Source organism: Barbus barbus, assembly GCF_936440315.1.
Source record: "Barbus barbus genome assembly, chromosome: 15".
NCBI lineage: Eukaryota > Metazoa > Chordata > Actinopteri > Cypriniformes > Cyprinidae > Barbus > Barbus barbus.
Window position 1 is genome coordinate 25727793 of NC_136743.1, and position 6000 is coordinate 25733792.

Here is a 6000-nt window from a genome sequence, read left to right on the forward strand (position 1 = left end):
TGAATCGCGGGAGTGAATGATGCGCCAGAATCGGCCCGAGTACGCTGGCCCGAGTCCGGCTGCCGAAACGGAGTCGACATTGCCGGCATCGGGCCACAATCACACCAGCATAGATTATACAATTAGCCGGTACTGGCCCGAGTCTGGGTTCCAGAGGTAAATGTATGAAGGGAAATATACTGTAAAACAGTTATGTATCTATCATTTATCTATCTAATTTCAAAAGTTACTGCAAAACTGCAGAATGGAAGGTTTAAGTGTCACACTTTTCTAGGTGTTGTGTTTTACCGTGATTGGCTCTGATCTATTTGTGACAGTCACAAATCCTCTTTGCAGGTACAAGACTTCAACTCATATTTTAGGTGAGCTCAACGAACCCTCCAAATTCAAGAGATTATTTTGGGTACACTAAACATACGACAGAAGGGGACTGACTGACTATATGTTTAAAATTAGTTTATATTGGCCATAAGAATCGTGAAAATATGTCAAGCTTACAACGTTTGGCCCTTTCACCCTCTTTTTTTCATGACACCCTGCAGTATTACTCCATGCCTTAACCCATGACATTTGTGCTCTTTTTTTCCCCAAGTAAAAATGACACCATGTAAATATAAGAAATATGAGAATTTATTTCAGTGTATTATAGAAAAGTGAAAAGAACAAATTCAAATGTAAATGCAAAAAAATAAATGAACAAATAAACACCTTGAACTCACAGGACCTCAAGCAAATCCTAACAGAGGAAGGCCTGCAGAGTGGCAGAAAGAGAGATAAAGAGGGGACACACAGTGACACAAGGTTAGTCAGTCAGATAAATCTCAATGGTAAATTGTAACAACATTTAGAACGTACCTTAGGAAGAATTAGCTTGTTTCAGGGCCATTTCTCTTCTTACTCCATCCCTGTCAGATGCCAGTTCCAGCCATCTTTTTATATATTTTTCAATTTCTCCATCCAGAGCACTGGCAGTATTTCAATTTCGTCTAACAGATTCTTAAAAAAAAAAAAATCTAAAATTATTAATCAAATGTAAGTTTGCTATTTTAAAACATGAAGCTGGTTATCCAAACTTAGCATAAAGACCCTAAGGAAGCCCATTTCCGCCACCTTGAGAAAAAATATAATTCTGTAAGTTATAATAATGAGATACTTTCTTATAATAATGAGAAAATTCCTCATAATAATGACTTACTATGTCAAATATAATGAGAAAATGTCTCGAAATAATGGCTTATTCATAATAATGACTTATTTTCTCATAGTCATTATTATGAGAAAGTTTCTCATTATTACAAGAAACTAAGTCCCAACGTGCAGCTAATAGTACAAGAATTTTCCAAAATTGAGGAAGAGACAGACTAAGCTAGCAGTTAAGGGGCTTTGAGACTAAATGTGCTCTGAAACAATGGCTTGTTCCGCACTACAGTAAATTGTTGTTTTGTTGACTTGATTACATTTTGGCTGTACCAAATACAAGCAAGGCCAGAAATTAGTCTAACAACTATACATATAGACAATTTTTGTTTTAGCTTATTGGTAAGAATTAATATTAATATGTGTGCTGTATTGTGTACAGTAAAACAGTTGAAAACCCTTTTCTGATGGTCACAGTTAACCATCTTCTGGTTCCAGCTTCACTTTTAGCACATCGACATGACAGTGCTTTCAATTTCCTCAGCTAAATCTCAGCAAGAAAGTGTAAATGTTTTTTTCCTATAATGATGAGAATTAAGTAACACTATGAAACACAAATAAAACTTACTGAGGATAACATATTTGATGGCACGTTGTTCAAAGCCAAACCTTCCATTTACCCCACGCCAATTTATTTGCTTTGCCAGTGGGTTTGTCAGTAGTTTTGACATGATTCTCCACACGCTGTCTTTCATGGTCAGACCCCCTGCCAATCCAAAATAGGTGACCTGAAATAAAATATTGTTAGTTACTGATAGTACAGTCTGGACAGTCGCAAACTGTGCACTAAAGTGAAAATGTAAGAAAGTAGCGATGGTAAAAACGGTGAAATTTTTGTTACAAATCAGGTATTTAAAAATCTGAATAAATGAAATATTGGTGATTATAACAGCCAGGGAAAGAGTACTGATACTGATGGGGATAGTGTCAGTAAGGATGCTGTTTTTTTTCTTTTTTTTCCTTTCGACTAAATGAATGAGGTTTGTCTAGATAAAATTGCAGCTCTGCAATGATAAAGGGGAAAGGGAAGTGGTGTGTGGCCAAGTATGCTGACCCATACTCGGAATTTGTGCTCTGCATTTAACCCATCCAAGTGTACACACAGTAGTGAACATACACCCGGAGCAGTGGCTCAGCCAATGCTGCGGCGCCCGGGGAGCAGTTGGGGGTTCGGTGCCTTGCTCAAGGGTCTCACCTCAGTCGTGGTATTGAGGGTGGAGAGAGTGTTGGTTATTCACTCCCCCACCTACAATCCCTGCTGGACCTGACACTCAAACCCATGACCTCCTGTTCAAGACCAGCTCATAACCAGCTCAGGACAAACTAAGCTGCCATGCTTCAAAAAATACCTAACCAGCACATGCTTTCTTTTTTCATCAGGGTTATGCGATATAAATGTTAAACAACCTGCAGTAAACCAGTGACTTTTTTTTTTCTTTTTTTTTACTTTGAACTTAAAATATAGAATTTATTTGATACTGATTCATGTACTTTGTTTGAATGTGACAAACATTAACAGCCATTTTCAGCATATTAGGTATATAATTAACAATGAATATGTGTATGTTTTATAATAAAAAACATTTGTAAATAGTTCAATGCATTTTAATAAATACTACTTTTACAAAAAAAAAAATTCTAAAACACCCTTTAAATCCTGTACTTTGGTAATTTGAGATCCCTTCATCAAAGTAGATTAAATGTAGCTTTTATGACAATAATTAACAGAAAAAAAAAAACAGATGTCTACAAAGTTATCTAAACTAGTTATCCCTAGCACATACGCTTGCATAGGCACATTGCTATTCTGATGATATTTTTTTCCAAGCACATTTGATCAATTCCAAACCACATCAATCATAATAACTACTATTGATTTGATATAATTGATAATGAAGGCTGTTAAACCTCTTTGTTGGCTAATTTTATCTGTAAAAGAAAACATGCACACCTGAATAAGGAGTTTTTCTCTTCCAGCCCTCATGGACAATTATATCACTCATATAATTATATCACTCATAAATGATTAAACACAAAATCAATAGGAGGTATTAAGGTTGATGTGTTTTGGAATTGGTAAAATGTGCTTGGAAAAAAATATGATATGAAATAAGAATATCAACGTGCCTAATAATTATGCACCCGGTGTATGAATACGCACTGTTGTAGGCAAATTTTAGAAGTCGCATAATTAAACGTCAGCAAATATCAGTCAAAAGTTTTAACATAGGAAAACATACCAGTTTTTGTCTGTATTCCACAATGGTCTCTTCAAGCTTTACCAGTTCATTTAGTGATGTCAGCGGAAACACAGAAACTTCTGGCACCTCCACTGGATGTGGGAAATTATTTTGCAGTTGGAGCAAAATCATATGCTGTTGCTACTTTACAGTTTCCAGGCAAGTTAAAATCTCTCGAAGAATTTCTGTAAAAAGAAAATACAAACAATTATAAAACTGATAGTTCCGGTCCTTCATTCTGATTGGTTGAGCCGCGTTCAAAGCTCTTGGGGATTATTGCTTTAATATAAACTATCAAAGATTTTATTCAATAGTTGTTCACAATGGACAGTTTGCTAAATTTTAACAATTTATCTTGCACATAAGATGCACACGACCTGAAGGTTTGTTTGTTTCTGATCTTTTGGACTGTTTCTGTATTATTTATAATAAGTAATACTGTAATATATAGTATTTTATTGTAGAATGCTAACATGTTAATATTTGCCTATAATGCAAAGAGGAATAAATCAATAGAGGCTATTGTTAATGTAATTTGGTGGTGTTTGGTTATTAAAGGGACAGTTCTAAAATAGAAATTAGAATAAAATAAAAAGAGAAATAGAACGTTTTCTGAAGTGACACAATCACTATCACTTTATGTAATGTATAGATTTAATTTAGCCATAATAAACATTGGTTAATGTACATATACAGTACAGTGCATTAGGTTAATGTTAAAGTGAGTGTGTGTGCTTGACTCATGAAAACCAATGAAGTTTGCTCTAATGCATCACGAGAACCAATGAAGTTTGTGAAACCTGATAATGATGATGCAAGATGCATCCAATTGTAAAAACCAACCATATGTCACTAAAAGTCAACAATGTCAAACAGGAGTAGCACCAGATTAAGTCCAAGGACTGCCAAAATTATATCAAAATAAATAAGTTTTAAGCTTCTAGCTAGACCAGAAATAAAAGCCAATGTTGCTAAAAATATTTCACCGGTAATTTAATCAATTCTGCTGTGTAGTAGTAAACACTTACGATCAGACACTGGTTGATTGTTTGTCCTGGGATGGTTAGGGGGTGTCTAGCTAGAAGGAGAAGCTGTTGGTCTGGTAGATGCAGGAGGAATGACAGTTGGAGGAGCAATAGCTGGTGCAGGAGTTAAAGCTAATGGAGCCCTCATGATTTTCCCTCTGGGTTGCTCATTAGTGATTTCATTGTCTTCTGCACTCTCTGAGTCCAGCAGTCTGTATGTGACTCTATTAAACAAAAGAAGTGTCAAGCATAAGACATTAAAACTGAATCATTCCTACATGAACACTACATTTACTAAAAAATGTGGACAAGGGAAATCCATGCATTTCACATGTGCATATTTTGTGCAGAACTCAAATGAAACTGTACTCATTTCAATTTCTGGTAACACATGAATAATGCATTATAAAGGTACAGTATTCGTGTGGGTTGTAATGCATTATTTATTTTTATAATAAAAAATTGTAACCAAAGTTGAGATGCATTATTATATTAGAAGGTTTGTTTATCATGTGTTGTAAAGTAAAAAAATTAGCTTTTATTGATACACCTTTATACTTTCTAAATGTGTATCAATAAATAGACAACTATTATAATGTATTATAACTGTGGTTACAACTTTGTAATAATACAATGTACAGGTGCAGTTTACTTAGTTTGATGTTTGTAAAATGAATTCTATGAAAAACCTGAGAAATTCTCTTTTAAAAAAATCAGAAAAAGCAAAAACTCGCGCACCGAATTCGGTGAGGACACACTTAGCCTCGTCTCACAGATAGCGCGCAATCACTGAACCAAGCTCTCTTATTTGTTTATTTACACAATTTCAAACAGGGCCCACGAGTACAACCTGCACCGGGGCCCCACAAACCCCAGCTACGGCCCTGGATAAAGGTAAGTAAAGTCAATATGCTTAGATAAACTAGGAGAATACAGAACTAGAAAAATAACACTGCGTAAGAGCAGCCTTCGTACATAGTCAGACATTGAGCTTGGGTTTGGGAAGAGTATAGTGTGTCTTTGACGAGCTGCATGACATGATGTTGTCAATCAGAACTGAGTGAATGGATTCAAAGAGTGGAACACAGGTTAAGTAAAATATAGGTTTAGCGAAATGCAAACAAACAGCAGTGGACACTGAATGATTTTCTTGATGTAAATGTAAACCTATGTGGCATTTAGTTTAGAAGCAGTTTTATTGACTTTTTCTGCGGTTGAGAATCTGATTCAGTGATTAAATTAGATGTTCATTCATATTTATTATTTTATAACAAGTAAAGTGGAAGGGACGATAGCATTCACTCGTAGCTGCCGTTTGAACTGAGGCACCTATAACAGCCTTCAAAAGAGCATCAAGTAAGCATTTATTGTTTGAAATTTCCTGGAGTAAAAAAAAGCCTTCAGAATTTGAAAGATGAGATATTGTTTATAGCAAAATTAAAAAGAAAATGACATGTTATCACACAATGAGTGATATACCTCCTCTTCCTTTTCTTGTAAGCTGGGCGGTCCTCCTCATCCTTTGTTTGAAGATCTGA